This window comes from Lipotes vexillifer, unplaced genomic scaffold, assembly GCF_000442215.2.
Source record: "Lipotes vexillifer unplaced genomic scaffold, Lipotes_vexillifer_v1.1 scaffold58, whole genome shotgun sequence".
Classification (NCBI taxonomy): Eukaryota; Metazoa; Chordata; class Mammalia; order Artiodactyla; family Lipotidae; genus Lipotes; species Lipotes vexillifer.
Genome location: NW_006781997.1, coordinates 2,920,770 through 2,937,835, shown reverse-complemented (window position 1 = coordinate 2,937,835; position 17,066 = coordinate 2,920,770). Strand labels below are relative to the sequence as shown.

Here is a 17,066-nt window from a genome sequence, read left to right as displayed (position 1 = left end):
TCTTTCCCTCTCTCACCATAGTCCTAATTCAGGCCCTCACAATTCTCACCAATACTGTATTACAACAGACTCCCAATTAGTTTCCTTGATTCTCATCTGTCCCTGTCAAGTGTGATCTATTTCAGACACAGAGCAACAGCACATACACAAGAGTTAAGGTGGCAGGACCAGGAGAAAGTTCTCTCAAGGATTAGATGACTCTGTAGTCTTTGTACACAAGTAACTTAGGCTTGATAGTCTTCATAGTTTTAGTAAAATAGAAAATAGCTTACCTACTCAATGTGTATACAGAAAGAGGAGAGGATACAACTGTGGACAATTCAGAGACAGCCACATGACACAGCGCAGCCATACTGAGTTACGTGATGTTGATTAGATAACACTGGGTTACATGATGTTGTAGAGCAATGTAAGTCCATTGCTCTGGTTCCCTGTTGCTACTGTAACAATTTATAACAAAGCTAGTGACTTCGAGCAACACAAATTTATTAATCTTATAACTATGAAGGTCAGAAGTTTGAAAAGAGGCTCTTGGGGAGTATCTGTTTCCCTGCTGTTTCCAGCTTCCAGAGGTCACGCATTCCTGGGCTCGTGGTCCCCTTCCATCTTCAGTGCCAGCAATGGCTGTCAAGTCTTTCTTACACCCCATCACTCTCACACTGACTCTCCGGCCTCCCTCTTTTGCTCAGAAGAATCCTTGTGATTATACTGCCCCATCCAAATAACCAAGGATAATCTCCATTTCAAGATCCTCAATTTAGTGACACCCATAAATGTAATGTAACATATTCACAGGTCCCAGGGATTAGGACGGGGACGTCTTGGAGGTGGGGGGAGGGTGGCAGTATTCTGCCGTGGTCCAGTCCCAGAATATGCTCTAGTGATGTTCCACAATCCAGAAACACAAACAGAGAAAACAAATAGCAAGCGTGACGCAGGATTGAAGGTTAAAAATATGTAGAGTCCTAAAGAGCAATATTAAAGCGACAGGCTTGGCTTCAGATCAAATTCTTATTTTTTTCTACAGCAGTTAACTTTGCTAATCCCTTCATGACCACAGAGTAGTTTTATCTGGGCTCCTTTTTCACCAATATTTTCTGATTATCACCAGGAGATTGGGACAAGAAATCCTGTACCGATCTGAACATACCTTACAATTAACAACATTGAAAGTGCACATTCTTCTAGGTCATTTATGGAAGATATATGTCAGAATAGAAACCAGTAAGACTAATTATCTGCCAAAGACATTCTATATTTGAATAAATAGTTTTTAAGAGTTTTCTGTATGTTGCATGAAGTCAACCCAGAAACATCCAACCAATTGTGCTTTAGTCTCAGTGAGTAAAAGATTTCTAGTTATCTTTAGGTGCCTAGACAAAGGCTTTTAACAAAACCAACTCCCACACTGACAGTTTGTGCTGGAAAGAAAGTAACTGTTACTGCAAACATTTTAAGCAAATGATGACTATAAAAAATAAGACTTTGTTTTACTTAAAATAAGTCAACATTTTTAAAGGGTTCATTCCATGCCATGAAATAATTTATACATTTCCTTTTTCTGACCTAGGGCAATATGGTAGATCCAAGTTCAGATTATGTAGATTACAATTTACATACAAGGAGAGAATCTGATTGTAATTTTATCCCATGCTTATGATTGCAGGGTGGCTGCTAGGTGATTGGCAACTCACACAAAAGATGAGTATTCCCATCCCCACCATCCCTTCCAGCCCTCTCATCTAAGGGTATTTAGGGAAATATTAAGTCAAACTCACACTCACATGAGGGTGTTTAGGGTGTAATAAGAGTCACAGTCATACAGGCCCATGACAACATCTGACAAACCAGAGCAGGACTAAGTAAACAGCAGATGCAAAGTTCTTCATCCATTTTTAGATACACTAGATCCTCGTTATTCATGGATTCATATTTCCAAATTCAGCTACTTGCTAAAATTTACATGTAACCTCAAAATCTAACACAATATGTTAGACAAGCTTTATTCAGGCATGAATTATAGTGCTGTTTGCTGTGAGTACTCTGTTAATGAATCAACAAAATGTATTAAATAAAGTGTCATTAAACAGAAATACACCTAAAACAAGGTTATGTATTGATGGCTTGATGAAAATGTGACCAGAGTGTGTTAGGACCATAACCACGTATCTCCCCTATATAACTTCATAGAATATAACTACCTCAAATAATGAGAATCAAATGTATTTTATTATCCGTTCAACCTTTACTTTTGATAGCTGTGGTCCCTAATAATGTAGAATATATCCCCATGAGAGGAGAAAATATATACAAAAACAAATACGTTAGAGACAATGTCAGCAGAGGCTGAACCAAGTGGGAGAGGCCTGGAGAGTGGGTACAAATTGACATTTATTGACCTCCTCTCCTACACAAATTACCTTGTTTCATCTTTACAGTGATTCTATGAAATAGGCTTTGTTATTCTTATTTTACAGATGAGGAGGCTGAGGCTCTGAGAAGTTAAAACACTTACTAAAGGTCACAGCCTAGTAAGTGGTGAAACAGAAATTCAGACTGGGGTCTGTCTAACCCACTGAACCACACCTCTGACCTGTATGGCAGGCACTGCTGCCTTAGTGGGCCAGTGACTCTGGGAACGTCACTCTCTGGCCCACAACCGAGACACCAAAACCCAAAACATACCCATTAACTCCTGGGACTCAAGAAGACGAAATTTCCCTCATCCCCTTTACCCCTGGTCATTACAGAGGTTTGTAACCAGCGAATGTGTCAACCTTATTCTTTAAATTATTCTTAAAAGCCTTGTTAAAGAAGAAGTTGAAAGGTACTAGCATAGTTTCTTTCTCTAAGAAAATTATATGTATATATTCTACCCAAAACAAACAAACCAAACAGAAAAAGCTGCCAATAATTAAACATTTAAAATTTGTCATATTAAACTAATCTCTTGATTAAAATGTTCACCTACTTTATTCTGGTCACATTTTCTCAAAAGTCTATAGAAGTTAGATAGCCTCATCCACCAGAGGGCAGACAGCAGAAGCAAGAAGAACTACAATCCTGCAGCCTGTGGGAAAAAAACCCACATTCAGAGAAAGACAACATGAAAAGGCAGAGGGCTATGTACCAGATGAAGGAACAAGATAAAACCCCCCAAAACAACTAAAGAAGTGGCGATAGGCAACCTTCCAGAAAGAGAATTCAGAATAATGATAGTGAAGATGATCCAGGATCTCAGAAAAAGAATGGAGGCAAAGATTGAGAAGATGCAAGAAATGTTTAACAAACACCTAGAAGAATTAAAGAACAAACAAACAGAGATGAACAATACAATAACTGAAATGAAAACTACACTAGAAGGAATCAATAGCAGAATAACCAAGGCAGAAGAACCGACAAGTGACCTGAAGAAAGAATGGTGGAATTCACTGCTGCAGAAAAGAATAAAGAAAAAAGAATGAAAAGAAATGAAGACAGCCTAAGAGACCTCTAGGACAACATTAAATGCACCTACATTCGCATTATAGGGGTCCCAGAGGAAAAGAGAGAGAGAAAGGACCAAAAACAATATTTGAAGAGGTTACAGTTGAAAACTTCCCTAACATGGGAAAGGAAATAGCCACCCAAGTCCAGTAAGCACAGAGAGTCCTAGGTAGGATAAATCCAAGGAGAAACACGCCTAGACATATAGTAATCAAATTGACAAAAATTAAAGACACAGAAAAATTATTAAAAGCAACAAGGGAAAAATGACAAAAAACATACAAGGGAATTCCCATAAGGTTAACAGCTGATTTCTCAGCAGAAACTCTACAAGCCAGAAGGGAGTGGCATGATATACTTAAAGGGATGAAAGGGAAGAACCTACAACCAAGATTACTCTACCCTGCAACCATCTCATTCAGATTCGATGGAGACATCAAAAGCTTTATAGACAAGCAAAAGCTAAGAGAATTCAGCACCACCAAACCAGCTCTACAACAAATGCTAAAGGAACTTCTCTAAGTGGGAGGAAACACGAAAGAAGAAAAGGACCTACAAAAACAAACCCAAAACAATTAAGAAAATGGTCATAGGAACATACATATCGACGATTACCTTAAATGTGAATGGATTAAATGCTCCAACCAAAAGACACAGGCTTTATGAATGGATACTAAAACAAGACCCATCTATATGCTGTCTACAAGAGACCCACTTCAGACCTAGGGACACAAACAGACTAAAAGTGAGGGGATGGAAAAAGATATTCCATGCAAATGGAAATCAAAAGAAAGCTGGAGTAGCAATACTCATATCAGATAAAATAGACTGTAAAATAAAGAATGTTACAAGAGACAAGGAAGGACACTACATAATGATCAAGGCATCAATCCAAGAAAAAGACATAACAATTATAAATATATATGCACCCAACAAAGAAGCACCTCAATACATAAGGCAACAGCTATAAAAGAGGCTAACAGCTATAAAAGAGGCTAACTGCTATAAAAGAGGAAATCGACAGTAACACAATAAAGTGGGGGACTTTAACACCTCACTTACACCAATGGACAGACCATCCAAACAGAAAATTAATAAGAAAACACAAGCTTTAAATGCCACAATAGACTAGATAGATTTAATTGATATTTATAGGACATTCCATCCAAAAAACAGCAGATTACACTTTCTTCTCAAGTGTGCATGGAACATTCTCCGGGATAGATCACATCTTGGTTCACAAATCAAGCCTCAGTAAATTTAAGAAAACTGAAATCATATCAAGCATCTTTTCTGACCACAAAACTATGAAATCAGTAATGAATTACAGGGGAAAAAATGTAAAAAACATAAACACATGGAGGCTAAACAATACGTTACTAAATAACCAAGAGATCACTGAAGAAATCAAAGAGGAAATCAAAAAATATCTAGAAACAAATGACAATGAAAACACGACAATCCAAAACCTATGGGATGCAGCAAAAGCAGTTTTAAGAGGGAAGTTTATAGCTCTACAAGCCTACCTCAAGAAACAAGAAAAATCTCAAATAATCTAAACTTACACCTACAGGAACTAGAGAAAGAAGAACAAACAAAACCCAAAGTTAGCAGAAGGAAAGAAATCATAAAGATCAGAGCAGAAATAAATGAAATAGAAACAAAGAAAACAATAGCAAAGATCAATAAAACTAAAAGCTGGTTCTTTGAGAAGATAAACAAAATTGATAAACCATTAGCCAGACTCATCAAGCAGAAGAGGGAGAGGACTCAAATCAATAAATTAGAAATGAAAAAGGAGAAGTTACAACAGACACTGCAGAAATACAGAGCATCCTAAGAGACTACTACAAGCAACTCTATGCCAATAAAATGGACAACCTGGAATAAATGAACAAATTCTTAGAAAGGTATAACTTTCCAAGACTGAACCAGGAAGAAATAGAAAATATGGACAGACCTATCACAAGTAATGAAATTGAAACTGTGATTAAAAATCTTCCAACAGGGCTTCCCTGGTGGCGCAGTGGTAGAGTCTGCCTGGTGGCGCAGTGGTTGAGAGTCTGCCTGCCGATGCAGGGGACACGGGTTCGTGCCCCGGTCTGGGAAGATCCCACATGCAGCAGAGCGGCTAGGGCCGTGAGCCATGGCCGCTGAGCCTGCGCGTCCAGAGCCTGTGCTCCACAATGGGAGAGGCCACAACAGTGAGAGGCCTGCATACCACAAAAAAAACAAAAACAAAACAAAACAAAACAAAAATCTTCCAACAAACAGAAGTCCAGGACCAGATGGCTTCACAGGTGAATTCTGTCAAACATATAGACAAGAGCTAACAACCATCCTTCTCAAACTCTTCCAAAAAACTGCAGAGTAAGGAACACTCCCAAACTCATTCTATGAGGCCACCATCACCCTCATACCAATACCAGACAAAGACACTACAAAAAAAGAAAATTACAGACCAATATCACTGATGAATATAAATGCAAAAATCCTCAACAAAATACTAGCAAACAGAATCCAATAACACATTAAAAGGATCATACAACATGATCAAGTGGGATTTCTCCCAGGGATGCAAGGATTCCTCAATATATGCAAATCAATGTGATACATCATATTAACAAACTGAAGAATAAAAGCCTCACGATCATCTCAATCGATGCAGAAAAAGCTTTTGAGAAAATTCAACACCGATTTATGATAAAAACTCTCCAGAAAGTGGGCATAGAGGGAACCTACCTCAACATAATAAAGGCCATATATGACGAACCCACAGCAAACATCATTCTCAATGGTGAAAAACTGAAAGCATTTCCTCTAAGATCAGGAACAAGACGAGGATGTCCACTCTCTCCACTATTATTCAAAGGACACCATAAACAAGACAAAAAGATAACCCTCAGAATGAGAGGAAATATTTGCAAACGAATAGACAAAGGATTAATCTCCAAAATATATAAACAACTCATGCAGCTCAATATTAAAAAACCAAACAACCCAATCCAAAAATGGGCAGAAGACCTAAACAGACATTTCTCCAAAGAAGACATACAGATGGCCAAGAAGCACATGAAAAGCTGCTCAACATCACTAATTATTAGACAAACGCAAATCAAAACTACAATGAGTTATCACACCTCACACCAGTTAGAATGGGCATCATCAGAAAATCTACAAACAACAAATGCTGGAGAGGGTGTGGAGAAAAGGGAACCCTCTTGCACTGTTGGTGGGAATGTAAATTGATACAGCCACTATGCAGAACAGTATGGAGGTTCCTTAAAAACTAAAAATAGAATTACCATATGATCCAGCAATCCCACTACTGGGCATATACCCAGAGAAAACCATAATTCAACAAGACACATGCACCCCGATGTTCACTGCAGCACTATTTACAACAGTCAGGTCATGGAAGCAACCTAAATGCTCATCGACAGACGAATGGATAAAGAAGATGCGGTACATATATACAATGGAATATTACTCCACCATAAAAAGGAACGAAATTGGGTCATTTGCTGAGACGTGGATGGATCTAGAGACTGTCATACAGAGTGACGTAACTCAGAAAGAGAAAACCAAATATTGTATATTAACTCATATATGTGGAACCTAGAAAAATGGTACAGATGAACTGGTTTGCAGAGCAGAAACTGAGTCACAGAAGTAGAGAAAATACGTATGGACAGCAAGGGGGGAAAGCCGTGGTGGGGTGGGGATGGTGGTGCGATGAATTGGGCGATTGGGATTGACATGTATACACTGATGTGTATAAAGCTGATGACTAATAAGAACCTGCTGTTAAAAAAAAAGTCTATAGAAAAAATTGAGAAAAATATATAGGCTAAAAATGGTACTATAAATTGATAGTATTAATAGTGCCCAGCACAGTATCTTTCAAGGACTAGACAATCAACAAAAGTTTACCAACCTTTTAGATCTACATGCTCTATTTTAGTCATATTTAAGTATATCTTCTCTTGTTGCTCTGAGTAGACCATTATATTAAACACACACGAATACACAACTTCCTCTCAAAATTACTTGTACACTGTTTACATAGTGCTTCACTAGGCAAAAGATCTAAGAATAGACAGGGGGCAAAGGGGGGAGGAGGGATAAATTGGGAGACTGGGATTGACATATACATAGTACTATATATAAAACTGATTAACTAATAAGAACCTACTGAATAGCACAGGGAACTCTACTTGATACTCTGTAATGGCCTATAAAGGAAAAGAATCTAAAAAAGAGTGGAGATATATATATATGTATAACAGATTCACTTTGCTGTACACCACACCTGAAACTAACACAACATTGTAAATCAACTACACTCCAATAAAAATTTTAAAAAGAAAAAAAATGAATAGAATACTATTTAGTGTTTTGGTTATGAAATGTTTTCTGAAAGAAATGAGATTCTGTTAAGACTGTGCTTAAGGAGAAACAGGATGAAAAATGCAAATACCTGTGAACACTCAGACACACATTTAGCAGAATAAACAAAATCTTTCCAACCAGAAAGCCCAATATCTAGAGTACGTAACTATCCAAACTCCACACTTCATTTTATAAGGAAGAGAGACATGGCAAATAAAAAATGAAAGTAGGGCTTCCCTGGTGGCGCAGTGGTTGAGAGTCTGCCTGCCGATGCAGGGGACACGGGTTTGTGCCCCGGTCCGGGAAGATCCCACATGCCGGGAGTGGCTGGGCCCGAGCCACGGCCGCTGGGCCTGCGCGTCCGGAGCCTGTGCTCCACAACGGGAGAGGCCACAACAGTGAGAGGCCCGGGTACCAAAAAAAAAAAAAAAAAAAAAAGAAAGAAAGAAAGTGACAATTTATTCACAAATAAAGTTTCAGCATTTGGCAAAGGCCTGGTATAGGTCTGGCCTAACCTGTAAACATACTGATTATCAACAAGGATCTGGAAGTGATAAAGGACTCTACATAATTTATGAATGGTATGACTTGAATGTAAGTATATTATTTTGGAAGGTAGAAAATCATTAATCCCTATGGTTAACTTCTAGTTAACTAAAATAATTCATTCTCCAACAATTTTGAATAGGGATTTATCTTTATATTTTACTAAAATTAGCAATTTTATTGATAATTTAAATATTAGTAATGTACTTTATGAACCAACATTTTATTTTCAAACCTTCTTAAACCTCAAAACAGAGATGTACATATAAAGAAATACAGATTAGTAATTTTTAAAAGTCATTAAAATACTATCTCCCTTATAATAAATAAGGTGTTACCGCATAGCTGAGTCTATTATCCAAATCCCAAGTATTATGGTTAATCACTAAGTCTTGTTTTTCCATCTACTATAGGTCCTTTGGTAGTCTCAGCCTCCCTTTATATCTCAAAATGACAGTAATAAAAGATATAGGACAAAAATTTTTCACATATTCAACTTCACTACTTTTTATACATTCTTGTTAAAGTTTTGGTAGGAGAGAAAGATGTAATCATTAATGAAATACATTTGAGGCCTACAAATGACAGTACTCACTGCTGTAGTTTAACAGAAAGCTAAAAATAAAAGGTTTATTTTCTAAAATATTTGCTCTGGTCTCAAATGTTAAGTATACCAAACTTAACTGACTATAACTGGTGATCCTCAACCTGCAAAGATTGGTGTTTCCAAAATTCATTTCTATATATTAATTGACTGACAGTCTGAGACTATTTTCCAAAATATTTTAAAGGACCGTTAAGTTATGGAGTTAAAGTAAAAAAAAAAAAACCTTTATGGCTCAGAGCACACCTGAAAGTAGTATTTTCCCCACATATTTATAAAACAGTTTTTATTTAAAAAAAAAAAACCCTGAATTCAGTTAGCAATTTTCTCCCATCTCTCCTCAGGTGTTTGTCTCCCAAAATGGCTGGGGGACACCAATTCCAGTAGACTCACTGTTGTTTTCACTCAAAAGTAACCTGAAGGATAAAAACTTTCTCCGATGAAAAAACAAATATGGAATTAAGAATTTCTATTATTGGGCTTCCCTGGTGGCTCAGTGGTTGGGAGTCTGCCTGCTGATGCAGGGGACACGGGTTCGTGCCCCGGTCTGGGAAGATCCCACATGCCGCGGAGCGGCTGGGCCCGTGAGCCATGGCCGCTGAGCCTGCGCGTCCAGAGCCTGTGCTCCTCAACGGGAGAGGCCACAACAGTGAGAGGCCTGCGTACCGCAAAAAAAAAAAAAAGAATTTCTATTATTCACATCAATCCCATCTTAATGGCATAATATTCAAGTTTATTTGCTCACAGATAAAAGAGGTTTTTAATCTCATAACATAAATTGAAAGGGCAGAATAACAGTACTTTACCACTCCTCACCCCACCCCCATTACCTCCTATTGTCATTTGGAAGTTAACTGGCTTTACAGACCCAGGTTACTCCATTCTCATCTCAAATTTAAGATATGAAAATTTCAGAAATACTCATAATTTTAAGAACGCATAGAAATTTACTTATTAATTAAAATAAACAAATTGTTTCAATCAAATTTTGCTGAACCCTTATCCTTCATACTACTTTTTAAGAGGTTGACAATTAGAAGACAGCACAAGATTTTCATAAACAAATAAGACACAGAGGGGTCAGGGGGAGAAAAATTGGAAAACTTCCAACGTATTGCCCTCAGAAATGGGACTTAAGCAACAATCCAATTAAGAAAGCAAGCAGTCAAAAGAAAAATTATTAAAATAACCACATAGTAGTAACTTTGACACCAAGTATGACAGTATCTAAATCAACCTAATTAAAGAATTTTTAAAGCCTGGAACGACTGAAGCTGTTAATAAAAACATGAAAATATTATGACATTTATCTGAGAATATTAAAAAAAAGCTGTTACAAATCTACCAAAGCCACAGTCACAAACTGTACAACCCACATATCCAGAAATTGTGCAGTGTATGGAAGAGGCAGGTGGGTTTCACTCTCATCAGGTCTGTGATTCAAATGGTAAGCAAAACATAGTTCCAACATGGGGAAAAAACTCCGTGGCCTCTTAGGAGCTGACTGGGTAATATTAGTTAGAAGGAAGGCATACACAGCAAAAAGAGACCTGCTAGTATGGCTGCCCCTCTCCTAGACCATTCCAGAGACCTGGGTTCGAATCCAAGATCTGCCAGTGACAAGCTATATAGTCTTCAAATGACTTTACACCCTCAACTTCCATACCTGTAAAATGAGAGGGTCAGGCTGGTAAGAATCTATGGTTTCTTCCAGCTCTAAACCTTTTAACTCTAAAGGCAGTTGATTTATAAGTTTTCAGACAATTGATTAATAGCATATCATGCTTTTGTGCCCATAAGTAAAACACAGGAAATTAATTCAAACCACTCAGCTATGACCAAAAGATTACACCTAAGCTGCTGCATAATAGAATGTCAAAGCTGCAATGTAACAAAGGAGGGAAAAAAAGATGCTACGTTTGGCATATGCCAAGCTGAAACAATCCAAGTCATAACCAAAACTAAATATTATTATGAAACAGTATTTAGGTAATTCAAACAAACCAACTAGTGAGAAATCAGTTGAAGTTAACATAGAGAAAACAGAATTGTTTGAAAATTTCACTGGTTTTGGTATTACATAAACACATTCAGGTTTTGAATATAGTAAAAGCAGAGTTAGTATTAAATGATCAATAGACTATTTTTGCATATCTGCTAAGAATCTGGCATATCAACTACCTTCCTTTTGAAATGATAAATAATATTTATATTTTAGACAAAGTGCTTTATGTTTTTATTTTTGCATCAAAAATAATAAAATAATATATAGCTTTTTGAAGCAGTTAAAGGGGAAGCCAAATATTTAAATATTTAAGAGTAATTTAACTCAGCTGAAATGATCTAGCATTAATCCAGAAGAGTAGCAGATACAACTCCTCAAAAATATTTACTGACTTACTCTACTATATAACAAAATTACGTGGTATATCATTATCTTCAATAAATATTTATTAAGCTTTTAAAACACTACGTGCAAAACATTCATATTAAGGTTACATGAAATATATAGTCTCTACAGCTGAGGAACTTACAGCCAAATTAGAGAAACAGAGTATATTTATAAACACAATAAATGGTGTGCAAATGTGTATTATTAAGTACCAAATAAGAAGTACAGACAATAAATGTTACAGTAATTCAGAGTAAGGCAAACCCAAAAAGGCCCAGGTTCGTCAGAGCAGTTCTTGGGAGGAGACACATAAGTTTGGTATTAAAAGAAGACTTTTAAGAATGGTTTGATGCTAAGCATAGAGAACACAAAGCAACTGTTCCTGCTCTTTGCAACCTTATACCCAACCTTATACTAGTTACATCTGTAAGTGATAACTGGACTAAACTATATCAAAAGTGCAACAACTGGGGCTTCCCTGGTGGCACAGTGGTTGAGAGTCTGCCTGCCGATGCAGGGGACACGGGTTCATGCCCTGGTCCGGGAGGATCCCACGTGCCGCGGAGCGGCTGGGCCCGTGAGCCGTGGCCGCTGAGCCTGCGCGTCCGGAGCCTGTGTTCTGCAACGGGAGAGGCCACAACAGTGAGAGGCCCGCGTACTGCAAAAAAAAAAAAAAAAAGTGCAACAACTAAAAGTGTTGGATGGGCAGCTAACATAACAGGATGTTAAAAGGGAAGTTTCTACTGAGAACCAAAGACAACTGACATTCCAAAGCAGGTGCCAGAATATTCTCAAAATTTCCAAAGGAGGCAGTCCTCTGTGTTGAGACGTGTTACCTCCTACCCTCAACACTAGTGAGGGAAGCTTCAAGGAGAACACAGAGCGGGGTTCTGGAGAAGAGACCCTCGGGGAGAGCTACAGGAACAAGTGCTCTTGCCTTCCAGCGGGGGCGGAGGAGACGGACGCCTGCCTCTCACCTAAAGCCTAGAGGAGAAGGCTTTGATGGGACCACTTGAGGAGCTTGATATGTGTCTCCAGCACTCTGAAGAACACACTGAACTGGCACCTGATTCACCCCTGGAAATTCCAAAGGATAAGAAGCTAGATGAAGAGGCATGTGAGAGCGGAAGAGAGACAGCTTCATTGGGACCGCTTCCAGAGTCTGTCTGGACAAAGAATGAGCGCTCCATATGGACCAATGTGGGTCCAATGAGAGAGACAGTGAGAGCTGGGGTGATGTCATCTGGGTCCAGCCAAGAGGGTCACCTGCAGCTTGAACAGACCTCAGCAAAATGAACATGAGGTCCTGCCAGATCCAAGAAGCTGAGGAAGACATAAAAAACCAGCCAGAATACAGATGCATTCTCACTGTCAAGCAATGTGAGGTGGGCAATTGAAGTGGGAGGTGAAGGATCCACAGGTGAAAGAAAGGACCTGAAACATGTGCCAAGTCTACAGCAGCACCGAAGCTAGATCACCAGGCACTAATCGAGCGTTAGTGAGCTAGTTGCCGCTCTTCTCTCCACTCTTCCCTTCTTCCTCGTCCAACTTGGGAGAAGTTAGAACCTCGCAGTGGCAAGACAAAGAAGGAGCAGTAGAAAAGCCCAGTCAGAAGAAAAAAAAAACAGTCCCCGATCATTGGCTTCCCCTTTACAATGGGCAGAACTAGGAACTGGGAATGGGGGAGAAGCTTCATCTTTAACCCAGGTTTGGTTTGGGGTTTCTATTTGTTAGTACTATAGACATTTTAATAATCAGATTGAGACTTTTGTGACTTAGTTACTGAAGGACAATTTGCAGTATCTAAAAGCAACCAGAAAAGTCAAGTTTATCCACGGGCAGGGAATGTGCCAACCTCACAGCGTAAACTGAAAGAAGTAGTGAATGACAAAAATAAAGCTGTTTTATAATTTCATCCCGTAAGTCCTGCTTCTCAATTGAATGCACTAAAAAGTCAACACAGTGGAGAGCAGAGAAGTACACAAATATGATCTTATAAAACATAACTACCCATCCAGCTTCTCTATCTTGAGATGGCTCAGTCATTAACAATTCCAGAAATCTGCCATAACATAACTCAGGAATCTAATAGTAATTCTTAAAATTTGATATGAGCAACAAAATATGACAGACTCACTTTATTTATTTATTTGGTTGCACCGGGTCTTAGTTGTGGCATGCATGTGGAATCTAGTTCCCTGACCAGGGATCGAACCTCGGCCCCTGTATTGGGAGCTCAGAGTCTTACCCACTGTGCCATCAGGGAAGTCCCTAACAGACTCACTTGAAAAGGCAAAGACTGTCTTGATCCCTGCTGCATCTCTAACACTTAGCAAACCACCCCTTACATAAAAGATGCTTAAAGAACAGCTGTGCCCTTTCCATGCGATGGCTGCTAGGTTAGGTTCTTAGAAAACAGAATCTGAACAAATATGCCTGCAGCTGAGACTGCTTTTTAGTTAGTTTAAAATATGTCACTATGTGTAAAGTTATAATGTAGATTACTTTCATCCTTTTCCTTTCATTGTCAGCCAAATCTCGGAAAAGTGCATATTGTATTTTTAATACTGTACTATAAAAACAGAGAGCAACTGTGAAAATTTTAAACTCTGATATTCAAATACAAGAAAAATTACTATCAGTATATACATTTTTAAAGATTTTAGCAGAAAACCCACAAAGAAATACAGTATCACATATGTTATTAATGCAGGATGGTTTATTTTAAAAAGAAAGTAGCATTTAAAAAGTATATTGGGCTTCCCTGGTGGCGCAGTGGTTGAGAGTCCGCCTGCCTATGCAGGGGAAACGGGTTCGTGCCCCGGTCCGGGAAGATCCCACATGCCGCGGAGCGGCTGGGCCCGTGAGCCATGGCCACTGAGCCTGCGTGTCTGGAGCCTGTGCTCCGCAACGGGAGAGGCCACAACAGTGAGAGGTCCGTGTACCACAAAAATAAATAAATAAATAAATAATTAAAAAATAAAAAGTATATAATACTTTGTTGGCATATGTCTTTTCAGTGACAGCCTGAATTAAGAGCCTACTATCTTAGAGAGTTATAGTATCATCATCTTTCTTTAAAAGATTAGGAGGGCTCTTCTGGTGGCACAGTGGTTAAGAATCCGCCTTCAGATGCAGGGGACACGGGTTCCAGCCCCGGTCCGGGAAGATCCCACATGCCGCAGCACAACTAAGCCCGTGAGCCACAACTACTGAGCCTGTGCTCTAGAGCCCACGAGCCACAACTACTGAAACCCGCACACCTAGAGCCTGTGCTCCACAACAAGAGAAGCCACCGCAATGAGAAGCCCGTGCACCACAACGAAGGTAGTAGCCCCTGCTTGCTACAACTGGAGGAAGCGTGTGCACAGCAATGAAGACCCAACGCAGCCAAAAATAAATAAATTTATTAAAAGAAAATAAGATTAGGAAATTGAGGCTCAGAGGTTAATGACTTGCCCAAGGTCATACTACTAGTAAACGGTAGAGCACGGGGCTTCCCTGGTGGCGCAGTGGTTGAGAGTCCGCCTGCCAATGCAGGGGACACGGGTTCGTGCCCCAGTCCGGGAAGATCCCACATGCCGCGGAGCGGCTGGGCCCGTGAGCCATGGCCGCTGAGCCTGCGCGTCCGGAGCCTGTGCTCCGCAGCGGGAGAGGCCACAACAGTGAGAGGCCCGCGTACCGCAAAAAAAAAAAAAAAAAAAAAAAAAATGGTAGAGCAGGAGCTTTAACTCAAGACAGTGTGTCAGATTCCCAAGCCATGCTAACAATAACATTGAAGAGCTGAGTTCTGTTGACTCATTTCCAAAAGAAATAAAATCTTATTTTAATGGTTACCTTTATAATGTCTAATTTTGAAATACAAGCTATTGCCAAGTTCCAAACATAGTTCTATTAACAAACCTCTACTGGTGTGAATTTATTAATAAATTCTTCATGAGTGAAAACTCTATAAAGCAGATAGCAGTGAAATTTCTATCAGTCAATATATTACTCATGATATCATTCTTACGGTATTTACCAGAAGTATATGTGACTATAAAATTGACAGTTTCCAAGTTGGTACCTAAAGCAAGCAGGTCTTATTTTATGTTTCAGAAACTGAAAGGTGTTGGCTGAAACACAGCCCTATTATCAGACTGTTCCATTCTCCTGCATTGTCTTAGTAACAGAGGTTAAGAGACGGGGGTGGGATATTTCACTGTTAATCAGCGGTTCTCCACCTGCCCGCCCCTCCCCTGGGAACATTTGGCAACATAAATTGGCCTGGAGACATGTGTATTGTCACTACTATGTGTGCATGTGGGGACTACAAGTAGAAGCTGATAGGTAGCACCGGGGATGGTGCTAAACATCCTATAGTGCACAGGGCAGCCCTGCCCACTCCCAACAAGGAATTATTCAGTCTAAAATGTCAGCAGTGTCGAGGCTGAGAAACTCTAGTGTGAGATTAAATATCTGAGGCACTTAGCAGAGAGGGTGGCGTGAGTGTTTAGAGGTCGTAACTATAAACACTAAATCAGAGTGCAGTAATACTCAGGAAAGATTAGATACAGCACTCAAGCCGTGATGAGAGCGCTAGCAAGAGGGCAGCCTCCTGCTTTGTTAGCTTTGAGGTGGGTAGTGTAAAGAAAGTGATTGCAACTTCTAGTGGTGCTCCAACATTTCACAGTTGTGATTTTTTTTTTCTGATAAAAGAACAGGAAATTGAAAAAGTATAAGTAAAAAGAAAAGTAGTTTGCTGGAGAGCAAAGAAACTTCATTTGTTAAACTGTACACAGTTCCACTACCAGCTTACTGAGTGTTTCTATGACTTACAGCAGGGCCCTAGAGGGTTACAACCTAAAACAAAAATAATGGATGTTTTGGACACACTATAAGAGAAAATCAGAACAAATAAATATACATGTGCTTCATTCTGGACATCAGTATTCTAAAGACCAAACATGATCTCAGAAAGCCTGGCTTTTAGCTCCCAAATGTGTAAATGCTCTGATGGTATACTACTGTTCCTTCTTGGGCCTTCCCTTCTCTGAATTTGGGGACCCTCAGTCAAAAGAGAAAAAGTAAAAACTGGACACGTAGCAACCTCTGAGATGGTGCTGACATAAAACAAAAATCGAACACCAACAAGCAAAATTGCTTGGAGTTGAAAGAGTCGGACTTCAGAGGTTATCTAGTAGCAAACCCCACAATGCCAGCCTCTCTTCACATACCAACACTCCTAACAAGTGGTTAGCCAACTCCACTTAAACTCTAAACTAAGGTCTATCACTTCTACTAGCTTTCAGAAACCACGAATCACTTCTCACGTAATGGGTATTGAAAGATTGCTCCTGAGCTCTGAAGAGAGCAATGTAATTGATCTAAGTTGCTCCTGCTTCACAGATACCAACTGTTTCTCGTTATCAACATTTCCTTAAGCAGAAAAAAAGCTCACCATCCAAAGACGATTCTAAACTACAATTGGCCAAATCTGCGGGCGTATGTGCCCTTTGAAAATTATCTTCTGATAGACTGAAACACTTAAGTAAATGCAGACACATGATTCATCTAAAAAGCCTTGTTTGACATTCTGTCAGTATAAGGAATGACTCATTAAATCCTGAAAATGGCACGCTAGGTATGTTTTATCCTCCTACATCG

At 39.2% G+C, this 17,066-nt stretch overlaps 1 protein-coding gene across 1 annotated transcript in view; it reads right to left on the bottom strand.

Annotated features, from left to right (window-relative positions):
* Positions 1–17,066, bottom strand: part of FAM184A (family with sequence similarity 184 member A) — a 122,042-nt gene that overhangs the window by 104,331 nt on the left and 645 nt on the right. The gene's annotated exons all lie outside the window — the stretch shown is intronic.